Source organism: Bombina bombina, chromosome 6, assembly GCF_027579735.1.
Source record: "Bombina bombina isolate aBomBom1 chromosome 6, aBomBom1.pri, whole genome shotgun sequence".
Classification (NCBI taxonomy): domain Eukaryota; kingdom Metazoa; phylum Chordata; class Amphibia; order Anura; family Bombinatoridae; genus Bombina; species Bombina bombina.
In genome coordinates this window covers 767,590,889-767,615,800 of record NC_069504.1, presented here as the reverse complement: position 1 = coordinate 767,615,800, position 24,912 = coordinate 767,590,889, and positions in this window count along the sequence as shown.

Below are 24,912 nucleotides of genomic sequence, written 5' to 3'. Positions count from 1 at the left end.
GATGTAGACTGCTGACAGATGACAAGAGTGGGCCTCCGCCCAACGGATTATCTTGGATACCTCTCTCATCGCTAAGGAACTCCTTGTTCCCCCCTGATGATTGATATAGGCCACAGTCGTTTTAGGAACCAGAAAAACGTCAGTGTAAGTAGGTACCTCTAGATATTTGTCCATCTTACACAATTTTTCTGGAGGTATTGTAATAGGATCGCAATCATCCAGAGTCGCTAAAACCTCCCTGAGCAGCAGACGGAGGTGCTCAAGCTTAAATTTAAAGGACGTAACGTCCGAATCTGTCTGAGGTAACACATTTCCTGATTCTGAAAGTTCTCCCTCAGACAGCAATTCCCTGACCCCCAAATCAGAGCACTGTGAGGGTACATCGGAAATGGCTAATAAAGCATCAGAGGGTTCAGTATTTACATTAAAACCTGGCCTACTGCGTTTACCCTGTAAAACTGGCAGTTTGGATAATACCTCTGTAAGGGTGCTATAAGTGTATACTTTTTCTCTCTTGTTGTAATTAAGTCACTATACACAGCACCCGCACCCTGCCAACCAGTGGCGTATTAGTAGTGAAATAGGTCTCTTCAATTAAGTAGTGCCATTGGTTTCTTTTCAACTATTATTGAACCTCTGTAAGGGTAGTTGACATAACTGCAGCCATATCTTGCAGAGTAAAAGAATTAGATGCACTCGAAGTACTTGGCGTCGCTTGAGTGGGCGTTAAAGGTTGTGAAACTTGGGGAGAATTGGATGGCATATCCTGATTCTCTTCAGACTCATCCTTAGACACACTTTCACTACCTAAAATATGTTCTTTACAGTGTAAGGCCCTTTCAGTACAAGAAGGACACAATGTAAGAGGGGGTTCCACAATGGCTTCTAAACACATAGAACACTGACTTTCCTCAAGACATGTTGAACAGGCTAGTAATAACCACAAAAGTCATTAAACACTTTATTATTGATGAAAAACAATTTCAGAAAAAATGAGTACTGCGCCTTTAAGAAATAAAAAAGCGCACTTTTTTTCCAAATCTGCTTAAATATGTTAACAAACATTCAATTTAAATTACATATATCCTATATTGCAGTCGGATATTTCACCACAAGCAAGGGGCAAAATAAACCTCCTAAACGAGTAAATTAACACAAAACCGTTAAGGACAAAAACTTAGACAAACCCCTGCACCTCGTCACAGCTCTGCTGTGGCGCCTATCTGCCCCCAGGGATCTGACAAACGATTCAATAGCACTCCGGTAGACAATCACTCAGTCTGGGCCAACCCAGAGCTGAAGCCTGCTGCCTTCTAGACAAAATGAACTGCGCATTAGAGGCATGAAAATTAGGCCCCGCCCATCATGGACGATGTACTCTCAGCCTAAACAAAAGCGGTTTAGAAACAGCCATGTGGATTAGCATTCATAATATATATGATAATAGTCATGTGAACCCCCAGCACAACGTACAACAACCAGCCATATAACCTTTTTTTGCAATAAAAAACCGTTAGGCTGCCCCAGTGTCTTAACCATGCTGCCATAATTTCTTTGCTGCATTTAGCCCTGATAAAAGAAAAATACACAGGATTTCAGTAATACCCTTTCTATGTTTTATAGGATTACTGCTTACCCCTTCCCTATTTGGGAACTATGTCAGCCAGTTCTGATATATCACATTCTCTTCAGAAATAAATGACTGAACAACCTCAATGCTGCTTGTAGCATGAAAACGTTCCCCACACTGAATATTTCTCTAGTACTCCTCAGCAACTCTGTGGGAACCAACATGGATCTTAGTGACATCTGCTAAGATCATCAATCTCAGGACAGCAATCTTCTTCTATATGCTGCCTGAGGAAAATAGTACTCACCGGTACCATTTAAAATAAAAAACTTCTTGATTGAAGAAACTAAAAACTATCATTTTAACACCTCTTTCATTTTACCTCTTCCTATTACTAGCATAGGCAAAGAGAATGACTGGGGGTGGAGGGGAAGGGAGGAGCTATATATACAGCTCTGCTGTGGTGCTCTTTGCCACTTCGTGTTAGCAGGAGGATAATATCCCACAAGTAAGGATGAAATCTGTGGACTCGTCGTATCTTGTAGAAGAAACTGTGTACAATTTGATTACAAAAAGGTCCGGAACACAGCTGTATTGCTGTCCGGACCCACTTCTCTGTAAACACTAAATACTGCGCTAAGCAGTCCCTTCGTTTCCAAATCGGAATTGGAGAGGAGAGTGCGCAGCCCAAACTGGCGTCACACGTAGCTCCGCTCATTGTGGGCGTTACAACAATCAAGCTCCCGGTCACCGGGCGCTAACTGAACCTTCAGCAAACCTGGGGGCAAATTTGGCTACATCATTCTAGATCGCAGCTTAGCCCAAATATATGTGACCAAAATATCACCTCCCACTGAGTCCTTACCCTCAGCCCAAGTGATAAAAGATAATCAGTCTCCTCAGCCCCAGTGCCTGCTAATAACGTGCTGTCACTGAAATCCCCTCCTTTTATATATAGGAGTTCTTTCCCAATTAAATAAAGTGTTCCACTTCCTCTGAGATCTTTTTTCACTGACCCAGAATAAAAAGTCAGCACTTACCTTTAAAATCTGCCCGACAGCAGGGCAGCTCAGCAGGTTTGAGAGGTCCTCTCCCTCACATAGGCTATCAGGATTAGGGCAGCATCACTATATGGGAGGCGCAGTGAGAATTATGTCCCACAAGTTCCCATTGCTCTAAAGTCACCACTGCTCTACTGAAGAGACTGATATGGACTACGGCTACACCCTAGAACAAAGCAGCACAATCTTGTACTACTTTAAAAATAATAAACTCTTGATTGAAGAATCTTTTTCTAACACCTAATTTACCACCTCCTTGCACTTAACGTAGGCAAAGAGAATGACTGGGTTGGGAGGGAAGGGAGGTGATATTTAACAGCTTTGCTGAGGTGCTCTTTGCCACCTCCTGCTGACCAGGAGGTAAATATCGCAGTAGTAATTAAGATAATCCGTGGACTCATTGTGTCATTAAAAAGAAATGCCCTTTTTCAGGGCAATGGGGAGCTTAGGTTTTTTAGATAGGTTTTTTATTTGGGGGGTTGGTTGGTTGGGTGGTGGGTATATATATTCATCTGCATCTTTGTATATTTGTTCTGGTGGTACTAGGCCATGGTGGCGCCTCTGTTCTCTTTTTGCGGGTGGTATATTTTACTGTTGGGGAGTGTTTGTATTTTTTTTTTTACAGGTGAAAGAGCTGATTTCTTTGGGGCAATGCCCATTGGTAGTTTATTGTAGGCTAGGGGGGGGGGTTATTTTGGGGGGGCTTTTTTATTTTGATAGGGCTATTAGATTAGGTGTAATTCGTTTTTATTTTTGATACTGTGGGGGGGGGGGGTTGTAATTTAGTGGGGATTTTTGTAATTTAGCGTTTATTTATTTTTTCTAATTTAGTAATTTTTAATAGTAGATTTAAATAATTTAAGTAGCGTTAGGGTTTTTTAATATGTTATATAGTTAATTTAATTGCTAGTTTAATGTAATTTTAGTATAATAGTTAAGGTAGGTTAATTAATAGTTTAGAATTAGTTTATTTTAATTCTACAGGTAAATTTAAATTTATTTTAAGATAGGGATTTTGTAATTTTAATGTAAAGTTAGCGGGTTGTTAGGTTTAGGGGTTAATAGTTTAATTTAATTTACGGCGATGAGGGGGGCTGGCAGTTTAGGAGTTAATAGGTTTAGTTAATGGTAGTGATGTGGGAGGCCAGAGGTTTAGGGGTTAATATGTTTATTTAGTGTCAGCGGTGTCCGGGAGCAGCGGGATAGGGGTTAATAAATTTATTTAGGTTGTAGCGGGGTCCAGGAGCGGCGGGATAGGGGTTAATAAATTTTATTTAGGTTGCGGCGGTGTCAGGGAGCGGCGGGATAGAGGTTAATAACATTTATAAAGTTGCCGCGGGTCCGGGAGCGGCGGGATAGGGGTTAATAACTTTATTAAAGTTGCGGTGGGGTCTGGGAGCGGCAGGATAGGGGTTAATAACTTTATTAAAGTTGCGGCGGGGTCCGGGAGTGGCGGGATAGGGGTTAAACATTTTAATATAGTGGTGGCGTTTAGTGACAGGGTATAAATAAAGTTGGTAAAAAGCCGAATAGCAGCGAGATCGATGACTGTTAGTTAACAACAGTCCGATGCTCATCGCCCCGTACGGCTTTTAACCGGCTTTTGAAAAAAAAATATGGAGATAGAATTCAGGTCTGCAGCCACGATGTTAGGCTATGTTAGGTGAGCCTATTGGTGCCGGCAAATGCAGCATAGTTGAGGCTTTGATAAATAACCCCCATTGCTGATATGTTAACCCACTCCAGACTTCTTAGCCAGTTCTGTTACCAAGTACTAGGGCGATTTAATCGCAATTTTCTAATAAATGACTAGAACACCTTCATTTTGCATTCTAAAGTTTATTTAACACTACAGAATCTTAATGTACATGTTTCTCAATGTCGAATACACTCTTGGAGCATAAAAATACAAACCACAAAATAGTTAAAATAAAATTTGCTGCCTGTGATGTGATTAAATAGTAGCCACTAGGAGGGCGGGGCTAGCCGCCGAGGTGGATGGCCGCACTTCTACAGAGCTCCTGACTCTAAGCTTGCAAATGAGACCTACCTATCTATTTGGTTACACAAAGTTAAGCTCCAACCAACTGAGACAATTCAAAAATGAGTCTGGGAGTACATTGGTCTTTTGTGTGACCCGGTACAGAGAAAAAGACATGCCACGCAACGAGCAAGGCTTCAGAGCAGCTGAAGATGGCGGATCATTACAGTGAGGCGGTAACTTCAAAATTCTACTCCTATCTAACACCCCCTGTGTCCCAGGTTTGAGTAGTAACTTTCTAGTAGCTGACATTCAAACCTGACTAGTTACTATATGGAGCATAATTGCTTGACTACAATGGAGGCAGTCGATCTTTGGGAACAGAGGATCCGGACTGCCCTGGCGCAGCACTTCTACGATCTGCAACGGAACCTGATGCAGATGCTGGCACACATGGAGCCTCAACAGGTGGTGGATTCTGGCCCCCAGAGAATTCGGAGTCCCCGGCCCGCAGCGGGGATGCTGAGCACACTTACCACGGATCTGGGGAACAAGATATCACTCTCTCCACGTGGTGCTGAGAGCCGGAAATCTACTCGGACCGCAAATTCCACTAAAAAGGTTAGCAGTGTAAAGAGACTCCTTCACTTTAGTTATGTGCCTAAACATCGCCCCAGTGGCGCAACGAAAGCCCGAAATATACGGCATCTGAGGGAAAGGGGTACAAGAAAGACTAAATTTGCAGATGTGGGGGCCAAGAATGAGAAACTGCAGAGATCGGTGCCGGCAGAGAAGCTAATCACTCACAGGGGGAACTTAAGTGGATTGTCTTTCCAGCGCCATGTTTCCCAGCTAGCCAGATCTGTAGACTTGTTTGGCAGCCCTGAGGGTAGGTGGCCCTCTGTGAGAAAAGGAATAGGGTGATAAGTGTGGAGGTCGGGACGGACCTCTGGACATGACAGCTGATCCTCTAGCAAGCCCTAGTTACGGACATTGAACTAACTAACTTGGTAATCTCCAGCCTATAGCTGCATAAGACTTTATTGCTAAGGACACATCTATGTATTTTTGTTGCCAGTATTTGATTGGAGTTGGGTTATCACTAAATAGCCATGTTTATAATGATTTATTTACTTTAGCCATAACCCATTCACTGATAGACTGTGATTTTTTCCCTTTTTTTGCATGCCGTGTATTACCTGTTACTGAGCCTGTACTGGCTTGCAGTCACTGATAGCATAATGCCACTGTAAATATACTTGCAGCCTATGAATGCGGTGGAATACAGATAGTCTTTAGACCGGTGCTGACCACTTAGTTCAGGTAAACGTGAATGCTGTACCTTGATAGCCACAATTCTCTGTCTTGCGCACATCATTCAGATTGTTTTTGTATTTATGTTACCTGAATAATTACTGCAAGCATGCTTCATGTTTATTGCTGTCCATAACCCTTATCCCAATGCTGTCTCACTGTGCCAATATTTGCTATGGGAACTTCCCTTTAGTTCCTATGCTGATACCATTAGCTCCGGTTCATTTATAATGTGTTGCATCTTTAATATGCTAGTGTTAACATGTTCTTTGTTCTGGCTCATCATACTAAGCGCCCCAAAAATGGGTGTTTCAAGCGCATACTAATATAGACTGAGTTACCCCATTTCCCTGGTAGGTGGTTTCCCGGGGTGCATGATATAGTGCCACCTGGGGTCATCCCTGATAGTACTATTGTGGGACCTTGATGTTGCTCTATCTTGTAGTTTCCTTTGCCTATGCAGTTTGCCGTTAGCTATTTCCAACATAGGTTGCAGACATCTTATCTGTTTCTCCTACCCGTGGATTAGGGGAGAGCCCCGGGGGAGATATTTTCGTAAATTTGTAAAATTGATGTCATGGCAGCTATATTATAATTCTACCAACTGTGGGTCATAAGCACAACACTTTTAATGTTATAGTTATACCATCCTTATGAGTCTGTCCGCCCTGGGGGTGAGAGGGGGCCCTCAGTGGGGACTAGTATACTTCTAGTAGTGTTTTAACCTAAGTATCACTATTACACTTAGTCCAAGGTAACATTTACACAGTATTTGTTTCTCCTTCTGGACCAGTGGCCAGGGCCCTGAAGGAGTCCTTGTAAAGGAAACATAGCCCACGAACATGCAATCGTTTGGTTGATTATTACGAGAAGTTCCACATGGCAGCTGAACATTGTGCTACAAACGCATCCACTCAAGACTGATCTTAGCTTAAACTATGTAATCTAGAGATGCTATACAGTTAAGCCCCATAATATGGTAGAAGGGCTCTCAGCCTTGCAGGATGCCCAGGTTTTTGTTATGCGTCTTACTTTTTAAGAAAGCTATGGAAATTATTTTATGCCTAGAGCAAGCAACACCTATCTTTACCTCTTATACTCTGTTCAGCCTAACAACCCTTATGTTTATAGATATGAGATACCCAGCATTAGCCCACCTTCCCCCCCCCCCCCCCAAAGCAGAGCCCACTTTAGGGTTCCAACTAGGCGGACTACTTTCGCCTCAATCCTTTTTATTTTATAAATATGTGTTCTCACCGAATTAAATTTATTGCTTATTCTTTGGGTATGGAACTACGATATATATAAAGTTATTTTCTTATGTGTTTAATGTATGCTATTCCTCCCTGGATATATGTGTATGAACTTCATGTTTACAGACACTTGAGCAGGGGTCCTGCGCGGCCCCAATTGTTATCTTTTCCTTTAAATCAAATAAAAAACTTTAAAAAAAAAAAAAAAAAAAATAGTAGCCACTAGCCAGTTATTAGGTCTTATGACACACAACATTGTCACGTTTTATTGGACAGTCATTCTAACTGTGGACAGTGGTATGATTAACAAATGAAGCAGTATAAGCCACATATACACACAATTATATATATATACACACATATATATATATAATATACAATCACATACACAGTTGCACACAGATAGATATATATATATATATATATATATATTTTTATTTTTTTCTTATTTTTTTAAACATTTTAATTTGACTGAAAATGAGCCCTGCTCCTGTCCAGGAATCCATTACAGGCATATAGCAGTAGGGGTGGGGGGCTGCTCCTTTCAGAAATGCTGTACGTTGCTGATATAAAATACATTGTAGATGCAGTTAAGTTAACCCAGCAGCAGAGGGGACTGCAGTGTTAGCCTTTTTGGGAGCCGTGGGGTTAACTGCATCTGCTATGTATTTGAGCCCTTTCTCAGAGGAGCAGGAGATTGTGTGAGAGGTTCCATAATGTTTACATAACCTAAGTTTCAGACTCTCTCGGTTTTAAAATCGCGGCGATTAATCGTGGTTTTAAATCGCATATGCGATTAATCGTGCAGCCCTACCAAGTACATAAATATAAACAGCCCTAGCTAACTTTTAGAAACATAGATCTCTCCATTAACTAGACACCAACTTCACAACAATCGGCAGAGAACCTCTAGCAATTACACTCAGCTAAAACAGCAGCTGGGAATGGGGATCACAATAGCTTCAGCCCCTTCTTGTTACTGACTGAAGAGGACCCCCCTCCACATCCAAGACTACCGAAAGGTCACAGTGCCCTCCTAAAGTTGAGCTAATCTCACAATACCCTTATCTCAGGGTACATACAGCTTGAGTAGATCCAGAAGTAGTGAACAGAGCTGTGCTTTCTACATTAGCATCTCCATGGTAGGTACAAATGACATCATCAACAGACTCCTGGGCAACACTTACTTTTTCTTTCATGTGCTTGGGAGGTTTTGCGGCGGAGCAGACCGCTGGACTAATCCAGTAGAAGAAAAATAAGGCCGCCTCTATGGCCTTTTGAAGGATCAAGTCCATAAAGACCCAGGCTTATATTGTATGGAGACTGTGTGTATATTTACACTAGGGATATTCCTCACGCTCCTTTCCTTTACCAGGAGTTAATTCACTAAGTTATAAGGAATAATATGCCTATTTACAGTCAGGGGTTCCCTATTGTTGACGGAGTTAATTATTAAGTTTTTCCGTCTCAGACTAAGGGGCCTAGTTATCAACATGTCTACTCTACCTGCCTTCGCCGGTCCAATACGCCCGCCTAAGCTCGCCTACCATCGCCGCCGCGGACCTGAAAAAATTAGCCTAAGTTATCAATAAATCTGTCAAAAAGCCGCGCACCAAGTAGGGGGCAATGAGCAGCGGACTGTGAGAGTTATCACTCATCCGATCTTGCTGCTCTTCAGCTTTTTTACAGCTTTATTGCTAGCCTGTCACTAAGCACCCACACTAACTACACTGTTCTACCCCCTATACCGGCGCCCCCCCCGCAACTAAATAAAGTTACTAACCCCTAAACCGCCGCTCCTAGACCCCGCCGCAACTCTTATAAATGTATTAAACCCTAAACCGCCGCTCCCGAACACCGCCGCAACTCTTATAAATGTATTAACCCCTAAACCGCCGCTCCCGGACACCGCCGCAACCTACATTATACCTAGTAACCCCTATCCTGCCCCCCCTATACCGCCGCCCTCTATAATAAAGTTATTAACCCCTATCCTGCTGATCCCGCACCTCGCTGCAACTAAATAAATAGTTTAACCCCTAAACCGCCGCTCCGGGACCCTGCCGCAACCTATATTAAATTTATTAACCCCTAATCTGCCCCTCCTACACCGTCGCCACCTATAATACATTTATTAACCCCTATCCTGCCCCCCACTACACTGCTGCCACTGTAATAAATTTATTAACCCCTAAACCTAAGTCTAAGAAAGTTAACACTCTTTGGGGCATGCCCCACAAAAGGGTGAGGTGAAGACAAGGTAGGGAGATCTTCAGGGGCTTAGTGTTAGGTTTATTTAAGGGGGGTTTGGGTTAGATTAGGGGTATGTGGGTGATGGGTTGTAATGTTGGGGGGGGTATTGTATGTTTTTTTTTTACAGGCAAAAGAGCTGAATTCTTTGGGGCATGCCCCGCAAAGGGCCCTTTTAAGGGCTGGTAAGGTAAAAGAGCTTTGAACTTTTTTAATGTAGAATAGGGTAGGGAATTTTTTTATTTTGGGGGGCTTTGTTATTTTATTAGGGGGCTTAGATTAGGTGTAATTAGCTTAAAATTGTTGTAATATTTTTTAAATGTTTGTAACTTATTTATTTTTTGTAACTTAGCTTATTTTATTTTTTGTACTTTAGTTAGTTTATGTAATTGTATTTAATTGAAGTTATTTGTAGTTAATTTATTTAATTAATGTAATGATAGTGTAGTGTTAGGTTTAATTGTAACTTAGGTTAGGATTTATTTTACAGGTAATTTTGTATTTCTTTTAGCTAGGTAGTTATTAAATAGTTAATAACTATTTAATAACTATTCTAACTAGCTAAAATAAATAAAAAGTTACCTGTAAAATAAATATAAATCCTAAAATAGCTACAATGTAATTATTAATTACATTGTAGCTATCTTACAGCTAGATTTAGAGTTTGGCGGCCAAAGGGGTGCGTTAGCTATGCATGCTTTTTTTCCCCCCGCACCTTTTAATACCGCTGGTATTTAGAGTTCACAGAATGGCTGGGTTTTCAGTGCGTTAGGCTCCAAAAAGGGAGCGTAGAGCATAATTTAACGCCACTGCAACTCTAGATACCAGCGGTGCTTATGGACGCGGCCAGCTTCAAAAAACGTGCTCGTGCACGATATCCCCATAGAAAACAATGGGGCCATTTGAGCTGAAAAAAACCTAACACCTGCAAAAAAGCAGCGTTCAGCTCCTAACGCAGCCCCATTGTTTTCTATGGGGAAACACTTCCTAAGTCTGCACCTAACACCCTAACATGAACCCCGAGTCTAAACACCCCTAACCTTACACTTATTAACCCCTAATCTGCCGCCCCCGCTATCGCTGACACCTGCATTTTTTTTTAACCCCTAATCTGCCGCTCCGTAAACCGCCGCTACCTACATTATCCCTGTGTACCCCTAATCTGCTGCCCCTAACACCGCCGACCCCTATATTATATTTATTAACCCCTAATCTGCCCCCCACAACGTCGCCTCCACCTGCCTACACTTATTAACCCCTAATCTGCCGAGCGGACCGCACAGCTACTATAATAAAGTTATTAACCCCTAATCCGCCTCACTCCCGCCTCAATAACCCTATAATAAATAGTATTAACCCCTAATCTGCCCTCCCTAACATCGCCGACACCTAACTTCAATTATTAACCCCTAATCTGCCGACCGAATCTCACCGCTACTGTAATAAATGGATTAACCCCTAAAGCTAAGTCTAACACTAACACCCCCCTAAGTTAAATATAATTTTTATCTAACGAAATAAATTAACTCTTATTAAATAAATTATTCCTATTTAAAGCTAAATACTTACCTGTAAAATAAACCCTAATATAGCTACAATATAAATTATAATTATATTATAGCTATTTTAGGATTAATATTTATTTTACAGGCAACTTTGTATTTATTTTAACCAGGTACAATAGCTATTAAATAGTTAATAACTATTTAATAGCTAAAATAGTTAAAATAATTACAAAATTACCTGTAAAATAAATCCTAACCTAAGTTACAATTAAACTTAACACTACACTATCAATAAATTAATTAAATAAAATACCTACAATTATCTACAATTAAACCTAACACTACACTATCAATAAATTAATTAAATAAAATACCTACAAATAAATACAATTAAATAAACTAACTAAAGTACAAAAAATAAAAAAGAACCAAGTTACAAAAAATAAAAAAATATTTACAAACATTAGAAAAATATTACAACAATTTTAAACTAATTACACCTGGATGAAGATAGAAGATGCCGCTTGGATGAAGATGTCTACCGGTCCGGATGTCCTCTTCTGCCCGGATAGGATAAAGACTTCTGCCGCTTCGGATGCCTTCTTTTGGTCCATCGGTGCCCGGCTGGGTGAACAAGACTCAAGGTAGGGAGATCTTCAGGGGGGTAGTGTTAGGTTTATTTAAGGGATGTCGGATGTCTTGAAGATGGAGCCGCGCCGGATGGATGAAGATAGAAGATGCCGTCTGGGTGAAGACTTCTGCGGGCTTGGATAAAGACTTCGGCCGCTTGGATGAAGACTTCTGCCGGCTTCGATGAGGACTTCTGCCGCTTCGTTGAGGATGGATGTCGGCTCTTCAGAAACTGTAAGTGGATCTTCGGGGGTTAGTGTTAGGATTTTTTAAGGGTTTATTGGATGGGTTTTATTTTTAGGTTAGGGTTTGGGCAGCAATAGAGCTAAACGCTGTTTTAAGGGCAATGCCCATACAAATGCCCTTTTCAGGGCAATGGGGAGCTTAGGTTTTTTTAGATTAGGTTTTTATTTGGGGGGGTTGGTTGTGTGGGTGGTGGGTTTTACTGTTGGGGGGGTATTTATATTTTTTATTTACAGGTAAAAGAACTGATTTCTTTGGGGCAATGCCCCGCAAAAGGCCCTTTTAAGGGCCATTGGTAGTTTATTGTAGGTTAGGCGGTCTTTTATTTTGGGGGGGCTTTTTTATTTTCATAGGGCTCTTAGATTAGGTGTAATTAGTTTAAATCTTTAATAATTTATTTTTTATTTTGTGTAACTTAGTGTTTATTTTTTTTTGTAACTTAGTGTTTGTTATTTTTTTGTAACTTAGTTGTTAGTTTTTTGTAACTTTATAATTTTTTATTGTAGATTTAAATTATTTGAGATGGGTTAGGTGTTTAAATATATAATATAGTTAATTTAATTTGTAGTTTAATGTAGTTTTAGTATAACAGTTAGGGTAGGTTAATTAATAGTTTAATATAGTTTAATGTAATTTAGTATATTAGTTAGGGTAGATTAATAGTTTAATATAGTTTAATGTAATTTTAGTATAACAGTTAGGGTAGATTAATTATTAGTTTAATATAGTTTAATGTAATTAAGTATAATAGTTAGGGTAGATTAATTAATAGTTTAATATAGTTTAATGTAATTTAGAATAATAGTTAGGGTAGATTAATTAATAGTTTAATATAGTTTAATGTAATTTTAGTATAACAGTTAGGGTAGATTAATTATTAGTTTAATATAGTTTAATTTAAATCTAAAGGTAAGTTAAAATTTATTATAAAATAGGGATGAGTTAATATTTAATGTAAAGATAAGAGATTGTTAGGTTTAGGGGTTAATAGGTTAATTTAGTTTATGGCAATGTGGGGGGCTGGCGGTTTAGGGGTTAATAGATTTAGTAAGTGCTAGTGATCTGGGAGGCCAGGGGTTTAGGGGTCAATACATTTATTTAGTTGCGGTGGTCTCCGTGAGCAGCGGGATAGGGGTTAACAACTTTATGTAGGTGGCAGCGGGGGCCGTGAGCAGCGGGATAGGGGTTAATAACTTTATGTAGGTGGCGGCGGTGTCGGGCGGTAGATTATGGGGTTAATAAGTATAATGTAGGTGGCGGCGGTGTTGGGGCGGTAGATTAGGGGTTAATAAGTATAATGTAGGTGGCGGCGGTGTAGGGGGCAGCAGATTAGGGGTATTTAGACTCGGGGGTTATGGTAGGGTGTTAGGTGTTAACGTAACTTTTATTCTCCCATAGGAATCAATGGGTTATCGGGCAGCATCGAACATAAACTTTTGCTGCTTTTTGACTCCCATTGATTCCTATGGCATCCGCGGCCTCCAGGGTGGCGGATAGAAAACCAGGTACGCTGGGCCGGAATAGTGGCGAGCGTACCTGGTAGATATTTGTTAACTAGCAAAAGTAGTCAGATAGTGCCGAATTTGTATTCAGAACATCTGTAATGACTTAAGCATCGATCTGTGTCGGACTGAGACCAGCGGATCGTATATTACCTCACAGATTTCAACTTTTGCTGGTCTGTAAGCTTTGATAACTAATCTTAATATGTTATAGCTGTAATTATTTCACTATGGGATAGAGAGGTTAACAATATCTGATATTTAAGAATTGTCTATTATATATCAGATTTTCTTAGCTATAGCAAAAGTAAAGTAAAAATTTTTATTTATTTTTATGTCACCTATTTAATATTCAGCCAAAATACCGATAGTATCTACTTTACCACCTAACTGAAAAATTCTTCCCATTTATTTATATAATCCACCTTATAAGGGATTTCCTCTTAAGTAAACTACTTAATGAGATTTTGACATTTCCACCTTAAATAATGACCAACAAGATAAATTCAATGAACCAATGAGATGTAAAGGAGGGGTATTTAAATGCCCGACTATTGAGCGAAGGAATACGTCTTGATAAAGGCCTCTAGTTATCAAGCCGTCAACCGCAAATACGCTGGAATTCCGCAGTGTATTTATGGCGAGGCTGATTCGCTGTAGTTATCAAGCCCTACAGCCCGGCAAAAGTAGAATTTAGTGACGTAACATATGATCCGCCAGACTCAGTCCGACACAGATCGATGCTTACGTCACTCCAGATGTTCCGAACGCAAGTTTGGCACAATCTGACTACTTTTGCTAGTTATCAAAGAACTAGCAGGTACTCTCGCCACTATTCCGGGCCAGCGTACCTGGTTTTCAGGAATCAATGGGTCTGACAGCAGCGAGCGTACCTGGTTTTCAGGAATCAATGGGTCTGACAGCAGCGAGAGCTCATGTTCGCTGCTGCCTGATAACCCATTGATTCCTATGGGAAGTGTCTGCACCTAACACCTTAACATGTACCCCGAGTCTAAACACCCCTAATCTGCCCCCCTACACTGCGCGCCACCTACTTTATACTTATTAACCCCTAATCTGCCACCCCGACACCGCCGACACCTACATTATACGTATTAACCCCTAAACTGCTGCTCCCGGACCCCGCCGCAACTATAATAAATATATGAACCCCAAAACCGCCACTCCTGGACCCCGCCGCCACCTACATTATACTTATTAACCCCAAATCTGCCGCCCCCTATACCGCCGCCACCTACATAAAGTTATTAACCCCTATCCTGCCAATCCCGGACCCCGCCGCAAATAAATTAATTGTTTAACCCCTAAACCGCCGCACCCGGAGCCCTCCGCCACCTACATTACATTTATTAACCCCTATCCTGCCCCCCTACACCGCCGCCACCTACATTACATTGATTAACCCCTAATCTACCCCCCTACACCGCTGCCACTATATTAAATGAATTAACCCCAAAACCTAAGTCTAACCCTAACACCCCCTAACTTAAATATTATTTCAATTAATCTAAATAAATATTCCTATCATTAAATAAATGAATCCTATTTAAAACTAAATACTTACCTATAAAATAAACCCTAAGATAGCTATAATATAATTAATAATTACATTGTAGCCATTTTAGGGTTTATTTTTATTTTACAGGCAACTTTGTATTTATTTTAACTAGGTACAATAGCTATTAAATAGTTAATAACTATTTAATAGCTACTTAATTAAAATAATTACAAAATTACCTGTAAAATAAATCCTAACCTAAGTTACAAATACACCTAACATACACTATCAATAAATTAACTACAATGATCTAAAATAAAATACAATTAAATAAACTAAACTATATTACAAAAACAAACACTAAATTACAAAAAATAAAAAAATATTACAAGAAGTTTAATCTAATTACACCTAATCTAAGCCCCCTAATAAAATAAAAAAGCCCCCCAAAATAATAAAATTCCCTACCCTAAACTAAATTCCAAATAGCCCTTAAAAGGGCCTTTTGCGGGGCATTGCCCCAAAGTAACCAGCTCTTTTACCAGCCCTTAAAAGGGCTTTTTGCGGAGCATTGCCCCAAAGTAATCAGCTCTTTTACCTGTAAAAAAAAGCAATACAATACCCCCCCAACATTACAATCCACCACCCACACACCCCTACTCTAAAACCCACCCGATCCCCCCTTAAATAAACCTAACACTACCCCATTGAAAATCACCCTACCTTGAGCCATCTTCACCCAACCGGGCCGAACTCTTCATCCGATGCGGGCACAAGTGGTCCTCCAGCCGGGCAGAAGTCTTCATCCAATCGGGGCAGAAGAGGTCCTCCATCCAACAGAAGTCTTCATCCAAGCGGCATCTTCTATCTTCATCCTTCCGGCGATGAGCGGCTCTATCTTGAAGACCTCCGGCGCGGAACATCCATCTCTACCGACGACTACCCGACGAATGACTGGTCCTTTAAATGACGTCATCCAAGATGGCGTCCCTCATATTCCGATTGGCTGATAGGATTCTATCAGCCAATCGGAATTATGGTAGGAAAAATCCGATAGTCTGATGTAATCAGCCAATCGGATTGAAGTTCAATCCGATTGGCTGATTGGATCAGCCAATAGAATGCGACGTCACGGTTGGGTGAAGACGGCTCAAGGTAGGGTGATCTTCAATGGGGTAGTGTTAGGTTTATTTAAGGGGGGATCGGGTGGGTTTTAGAGTAGGGGTGTGTGGGTGGTGGGTTGTAATGTTGGGGGGGGTATTGTATTGCTTTTTTTTTTTACAGTTAAAAGAGCTGGTTACTTTAGGGCAATGCCTCGCAAAAGGCCCTTTTAAGGGTTATTTGTAAGTTAGTTTAGGGTAGGGAATTTTATTATTTTGGGGGGCTTTATATTTTATTAGGGGGCTTAGATTAGGTGTAATTAGATTAAACTTCTTGTAATATTTTTTTATTTTTTGTAATCTAGTGGGTTTTTTTACTATAGTTTAGTTTATTTAATTGTATTTTATTTTAGATCATTGTAGTTCATTTATTTAATTAATTTATTGATAGTGTAGTGTTAGGTGTATTTGTAACTTAGGTTAGGATTTATTTTACAGGTAATTTTGTATTTATTTTAACTAGGTAGTTATTAAATAGTTAATAACTATTTAATAGCTATTGTACCTAGTTAAAATAAATACAAAGTTGCCTGTAAAAAAAAATAAACCCTAAAATAGCTACAATGTAAATATTAATTATATTGTAGCTATCTTAGGGTTTATTTTATAGGTAAGTATTTAGTTTTAAATAAGATTAATTTATTTAATGATAGGAATATTTATTTAGATTAATTGAAATAATATTTAAGTTAGGGGGGTGTTAGGGTTAGACTTAGGTTTTGGGGTTAATTCATTTAATATAGTGGCGGCGGTGTAGGGGAGGTAGATTAGGGGTTAATCAATGTACTGTAGGTGCCGGCAGTGTAGGGGGGGGGCAGGATAGGGGTTAATAAATGTAATGTAGGTGGCGGAGGGCTCCGGGTGCGGCGGTTTAGGGGTAAAACAATTTATTTGCGGCGGGGTCTGGGATCGGCAGGATAGGGGTTAATAACTTTATGTAGGTGGGCATAGGGGGCGGCAGATTAGGGGTTAATAGGTATAATGTAGGTGGCGGTGGGGTCCGGGAGCGGCGGTTTAGGGGTTCATATATTTATTATAGAGGCGGCGGGATCCGGGAGCGGCGGTTTAGGGGTTAATATATTTATTATAGTTGCGGCGGGGTCCGGGAGCGGCGGTTTAGGGGTAACAAGTTTATTTAGGTGCGGGGGGCTCCGGGAGTGGCGGTTTAGGGGTTAATATATTTATTATAGTTGCGGCGGGGTCCAGGAGCGGCGGTTTAGGGGGTAATAAGTTTATTTAGGTGTGGGGGGCTCCAGGAGCAGCGGTTTAGGGGGTAAAACAGTATAGTATAGTGTGGGTGCTTAGTGACAGGCTAGCAAGAAAGCTGCGAAGAAGCCGATGAGCAGCGAGATCGATGACTGTCAGTTAACAACAGTCCACTGCTCATCGATCCGTACTTGGTGCACGGCTTCTTGACAGCTTTCTTGATAACTTTGGCGAACGTATTCAGGTCCGCGGAGGCGATGTTAGGCGAGCTTAGGCGAGAGTATTGGGCCGGCGAATGCAGCAAAATACGGAGCTTCATAACTAGAGGCCATAATCTGTGAGCTTGTGCACATGCTCAGTAGTTATGATTCAGATGGAGCATACAATTTTAAACAACTCTCTGATTGACTTCTATTATTTAATTTGCTTTGTTTTCTTGGTATCCTTTGTTGAAGAAGCAGCAATGCACTACTGGGAGCTAGCTAAACGTATTGGGTGAGCCAATAACATTAGGCATACATGGGCAGATACCAATCAGTAGCTCCTGAGACTACCTAGGTATCCTTTTCAACAAAGGATACCAAGAGAACCAAACAAATTAGATTATTGAAGTAAAATGGAAAGATGTTCAAAATCAAATGCTCTACCTGAATCATAAACGGGAAAAAAAAATGGTTTTTACGTCCCTTGAAAAGTTCCCAATTCTGAGAAATGGAAGTGCACAGAGACTTCACAAACCCAACCCAACCAAATCAGCCCCTAATTGGCCTCAGCAGAGGGATCAGATAAGGAACTGCAACATTATGATAGGTTAGCTAACAAAACAGCAGTGGCCTGCTTGTCTTCTTAAATAACAAGTTTACTGCTATTTTTTATTTTAAAAATGTGACAGTCTTCCAATGGGAACAATTAACTTCTGCAAATATGGAAGGGCCAGATTATAAGTGGATCCGTATTTAACGCTACATATTTATATATATATATATATATATATATATATATATATAATGGTACAACATTGTACAACATTGTTGTTTTAGCAATGGTATAATGACCATATATAATTATTTCTCAGTCTCTTTATTAGAAAACAATCATAAAATACAGGATATTTGTTTGTAGTATTACAATACTCAAGATGTGGTATTCAAGCTGTTATAAAACATTTTGAAGAATCAGGAGAGGTCAAGGACAAAAAAAGGGACTGGAAAGCCAAGAAAACTTTTAAAGTCTGATGAGAAGTTTCTCAGAGTTTCATCTTTGAGAGATCAGAAGTCCAGCAAGGACCTGGCTCAGCATCTGGCAGCTTCATCGGGATGTCAAGTTGACCCTTCTACAGTCTGAAGAAAATTGATTAGGAATGGTCTTGTGGAAGAGTAGCAGCCAAGAAACCACTTTTTCAGAAGGAGAACAGGGTGAAAAGGCTAAGATATACTAAAGCTCACAAAGATTGGAATGAAGATCAGTAGAAAAGAGTATTATGGAGTGATGAATCCAGGTTTACAATTTCTGGGTCCAATTGTGGACAATATGTGAGAAGAAGAGTTGGAGAGAGATTAAATGAGTGCTTGTGGCCTTCAGTGAAACATGGTGGAGGGTCTGTCCTGGTTTGGGGCTGCATTTCTGCCAATGGTGTTGGCAATATTGTCCAAATTGATGGGATCATGAATGATGAAAACTACAGACAGGCTTAAATCATCTTGCCATTCCTTCTGGAAAGTGCCTGATTGGGAATGGTTTCATTTTTGAGCATGATAACAATCCCAAGCACACTGCTAATGCAGTTAAATCATATTTGGAGAGAAAACCAGCTGATAAAACACAGACAGTCAAGGACTGGTCTCCACAGAGTTCAGACCTGAATATTATAGAGGCGGTATGGGATCACCTGGACAGAGAAATAAATAAAAGACAACCTAAATTTAAAGAAGAACTCTGGGAAGTGCTGAAAGAAGTGCTGGTATAATAGACCAGAAGATTACTTCAGGACATTCTCCCCAAAAGAGTTTAAGATGTGCTTAGTGCCAAGGTAGGTCACACTACTGTATATACTGACTCTGCCTGAAAAAGCCATTTTGTTCTGAAAATTGTGTTTTTTTTATATTTTGTGTACATATTTCCTGTATTTTCTGTTTGTATCTTAATAAAGTCACTGAAAAATAAATATGGATGGCCATTTAAACTTTGCTAAAACAACAAATCTACCACTAACTTCCATGCCGGCAGTCTTCAACATGATTGATTATTTTGGCAAAATAAGCTACTATAAAATTAATTATAAAAAAATTAAGGAAACCCCATCCAGATTGACCAATCCACTTTACTAAAACTCCCGTTCCTTTTTCCATTTACCTGGTCAACACAGAATCTTAAACACTTGGGTATACTCCTAAGTGTAAAGCCCGATCAGATCATACGAGACAATTATGACTCCCTAGTCACAAATCTAAAACACTGATGGGAGAAATGGGATTTTAAGGAACTCTCCTGGCTTGGCAGAGTAGCCTCAATTAAAATGTCCTTGCTCCCGAAGGTGTTCTACCGCTGCATCCCGCTTAACATTCTGCATTCCATTCTTCATCAAATACATAAACTTTTTTCCACCTATATATGGCATAGCAAGGCACACATAATTAGTTATAATACGCTACAGAGGCCATTCTCTAGAGGAGGCATAGCAACCCCTAACATTTTCACCTATTACGAAGCAGCAAGATTAACTCCCATTACTGAATGGAGTCTAAAAGAGGATTTGCCAGGGTGGTACCTTTTAGAAGCCACTGGGATACCGGAGGGCCAAGACTAGATGATCTAATATGGGTCCCCAATGGAAGGAAACTTACACCCTATATTCATAATATTATAGTACAAAATAATCTTTCCATTTGGCAAACCCTGAAGAGCGGCTTATTAATTGACCCTCACTTATTCCCAGCACATCATCTCTCGGGTTTATTTTGGGATCTAAAAAACATCCACTCGAGAGAATGTAAATTGAAAGGTGTCTCAGTTATTGGGGACCTTTATGACCAAATCTCGAAACTTAACACAACTCAGATGCCCCTCAGGTTCGAACCGACCCCATCTTGGTTCCCAATCAAGTCCATAGCTTCTTGAAGACCTGGGGATTCCTCACAAAATCCATTAGAAATCTTACTCCATGGGAGACTAGATGGAGGAGTGGATTGAAACACTCCAAACCTCTTACAATACACTATAACTTGATTCTGTCAGATCTCACTAGGGGACTGCCATGGCAAATCAAGGTATAGACAAAGGAAATAGGAGTGAGTTTCTCTGATCCTGACTGGGATAAAGCTAATGCATTGACCAAAAAAACATCCACTGTGTCACTATGTTAGAAGTATACATTAAAGTACTATTCAAATGGCACAGGACTCCAGCCAGACTCGCCAAAATGTACCCTACGACATTGCCTCTGTGCTGGCGCGTATGTGGTGCAATAGGCACAGATCTGCACGTATGGTGGGGATGTCCAAAGATAACTCCACTTTGGAAGGATATTGAAAGATTGTGTGATTTCTTGAAACTTATTCCCACAATATCGCTCTCCATTGCCTTGCTGCATATTATAGAGAATACCAAACCAGAAATGTCAAAGAGACTATTGATATTCATATTTACGGCAGCCAAACTCTGCATCGCTCGAGCATGAAAATCACCTAACCCCCCGCATCTTGAGGAAATCAGCGCAGTGGTCCATTACATGGCCAGCATGGAGAAAACATAATTTATGTAAGAACTTACCTGATAAATTCATTTCTTTCATATTAGCAAGAGTCCATGAGCTAGTGACGTATGGGATATACATTCCTACCAGGAGGGGCAAAGTTTCCCAAACCTCAAAATGCCTATAAATACACCCCTCACCACACCCACAAATCAGTTTAACGCATAGCCAAGAAGTGGGGTGATAAGAAAAAAGTGCGAAAGCATAAAAAATAAGGAATTGGAATAATTGTGCTTTATACAAAAAAATCATAACCACCACAAAAAGGGTGGGCCTCATGGACTCTTGCTAATATGAAAGAAATTAATTTATCAGGTAAGTTCTTACATAAATTATGTTTTCTTTCATGTAATTAGCAAGAGTCCATGAGCTAGTGACGTATGGGATAATGACTACCCAAGATGTGGATCTTCCACGCAAGAGTCACTAGAGAGGGAAGGATAAAATAAAGACAGCCAATTCCGCTGAAAATAATCCACACCCAAAATAAAGTTTAAATCTTATAATGAAAAAAACTGAAATTATAAGCAGAAGAATCAAACTGAAACAGCTGCCTGAAGTACTTTTCTACCAAAAACTGCTTCAGAAGAAGAAAACACATCAAAATGGTAGAATTTAGTAAAAGTATGCAAAGAAGACCAAGTTGCAGCTTTGCAAATCTGATCAACCGAAGCTTCATTCCTAAACGCCCAGGAAGTAGAAACTGACCTAGTAGAATGAGCTGTAATCCTTTGAGGCGGAGTTTTACCCGACTCGACATAAGCATGATGAATTAAAGATTTCAACCAAGATGCCAAAGAAATGGCAGAGGCCTTCTGACCTTTCCTAGAACCGGAAAAGATAACAAATAGATTAGAAGTCTTTCGGAAATTCTTAGTAGCTTCAACATAATATTTCAAAGCTCTAACTACATCCAAAGAATGCAATGATCTCTCCTTAGAACTCTTAGGATTAGGACATAATGAAGGAACCACAATTTCTCTACTAATGTTGTTAGAATTCACAACCTTAGGTAAAAATTTAAAAGAAGTTCGCAACACCGCCTTATCCTGATGAAAAATCAGAAAAGGAGGCTCACAAGAAAGAGCAGATAATTCAGAAACTCTTCTAGCAGAAGAGATGGCCAAAAGAAACAAAACTTTCCAAGAAAGTAATTTAATGTCCAATGAATGCATAGGTTCAAACGGAGGAGCTTGAAGAGCCCCCAGAACCAAATTCAAACTCCAATGAGGAGAAATTGACTTAATATCAGGTTTTATACGAACCAAAGCTTGTACAAAACAATGAATATCAGGAAGATTAGCAATCTTTCTGTGAAAAAGAACAGAAAGAGCAGAGATTTGTCCTTTCAAGGAACTTGCAGACAAACCTTTATCTAAACCATCCTGAAGAAACTGTAAAATTCTCGGAATTCTAAAAGAATGCCAGGAAAAATGATGAGAAAGACACCAAGAAATGTAAGTCTTCCAGACTCTATAATATATCTTCCTAGATACAGATTTACGAGCCTGTAACATAGTATTAATCACAGAGTCAGAGAAACCTCTTTGACTAAGAATCATGCGTTCAATCTCCATACCTTTAAATTTAAGGATTTGAGATCCTGATGGAAAAAAGGACCTTGCGACAGAAGGTCTGGTCTTAACGGAAGAGTCCATGGTTGGCAAGAGGCCCTCCGGACAAGATCCACATACCAAAACCTGTGAGGCCATGCTGGAGCCACCAGCAGAACAAACGAGCATTCCTTCAGAATCTTGGAGATTACTCTTGGAAGAAGAACTAGAGGCGGAAAGATATAGGCAGGATGATACTTCCAAGGAAGTGACAATGCATCCACTGCTTCCGCTTGAGGATCCCTGGATCTGGACAGATACCTGGGAAGTTTCTTGTTTAGATGAGAAGCCATCAGATCTATTTCTGGAAGTCCCCACATTTGAACAATCTGAAGAAATACCTCTGGGTGAAAAGACCATTCGCCCGGATGTAACGTTTGGCGACTGAGATAATCCGCTTCCCAATTGTCTATACCTGGGATATGAACCGCAGAAACTAGACAGGAGCTGGATTCCGCCCATACCAGTATTCGAGATACTTCTTTCATAGCCAGAGGACTGTGAGTCCCTCCTTGATGATTGATGTATGCCACAGTTGTGACATTGTCTGTCTGAAAACAAATGAACGATTCTCTCTTTAGAAGAGGCCATGACTGAAGAGCTCTGAAAATTGCACGGAGTTCCAAAATATTTATTGGTAATCTCACCTCCTGAGATTCCCAAACCCCTTGTGCTGTCAGAGACCCCCAAACAGCTCCCCAACCTGTCAGACTTGCATCTGTTGAAATTACAGTCCAGGTCAGAAGAACAAAAGAAGCCCCCTGAACTAAACGATAGTGATCTGTCCACCACGTCAGAGAGTGTCGTACAATCGGTTTAAAAGATATTAATTGAGATATCTTTGTGTAATCCCTGCACTACTGGTTCAGCATACAGAGCTGAAGAGGTCGCATGTGAAAACGAGCAAAGGGGATCGCGTCCGATGCAGCAGTCATAAGACCTAGAATTTCCATGCATAAGGCTACCGAAGGGAATGATTGTGATTGAAGGTTTCGACAAGCTGAGATCAATTTTAGACGTCTCTTGTCTGTCAGAGACAGAGTCATGGACACTGAATCTATCTGGAAACCAAAAAAGGTTACCCTTGTCTGAGGAATCAATTAACTTTTCTGTAAATTGATCCTCCAACCATGATCTTGAAGAAACAACACAAGTCGATTCGTATGAGATTCTGCTAAATGTGAAGACTGAGCAAGTACCAAGATATCGTCCAAATAAGGAAATACCACAATACCCTGTTCTCTGATTACAGACAGAAGGGCACCGAGAACCTTTGTAAAAATTCTTGGAGCTGTTGCTAGGCCAAACGGCAGAGCCACAAACTGGTAATGCTTGTCTAGGAAAGAGAATCTCAGAAACTGATAGTGATCTGGATGAATCGGAATATGCAGATATGCATCCTGTAAATCTATTGTGGACATATAATGCCCTTGCTGAACAAAAGGCAGGATAGTCCTTACAGTTACCATTTTGAATGTTGGTATCCTTACATAATGATTCAATATTTTTAGATCCAGAACTGGTCTGAAGGAATTCTCCTTCTTTGGTACAATGAAGAGATTTGAATAAAACCACAGCCCCTGTTCCAGAACTGGAACTGGCATAATTACTCCAGCCAACTCTAGATCTGAAACACATTTCAGAAATGCTTGAGCCTTCGCTGGATTTACTGGGACACGGTAAAGAAAAAATCTCTTTGCAGGAGGCCTTATCTTGAAGCCAATTCTGTACCGTTCTGAAACAATGTTTTGAATCCAAAGATTGTGAATTGAATTGATCCAAATTTCTTTGAAAAATCGTAATCTGCCCCCTACCAGCTGGGCTGGAATGAGAGCCGCACCTTCATGTGGACTTGGGAGCTGGCTTTGGTTTTCTAAAAGGCTTGGATTTATTCCAGACTGGAGATGGTTTCCAAACTGATACCGCTCCTGTGGGTGAAGGATCAGGCTTTTGTTCCTTATTGTGACGAAAAGGAACGAAAACGATTATTAGACCTAAATTTACCTTTAGATCTTTTATCCTGTGGTAAAAAAGTTCCTTTCCCTCCAGTAACAGTTGAGATGATAGAATACAACTGAGAACCAAATAATTTATTACCCTGGAAAGAAAGGGAAAGCAAAGTTGACTTAGAAGACATATCAGCATTCCAAGTTTTAAGCCATAAAGCTCTTCTAGCTAAAATAGCTAGAGACATATACCTGACATCAACTCTAATGATATCAAAGATGGCATCACAAATAAAGTTATTAGCATGTTGAAGAAGATTAACAATGCTATGAGAATTATGATCTGTTACTTGTTGCGCTAAAGCTTCTAACCAAAAAGTTGAAGCTGCAGCAACATCCGCTAAAGAT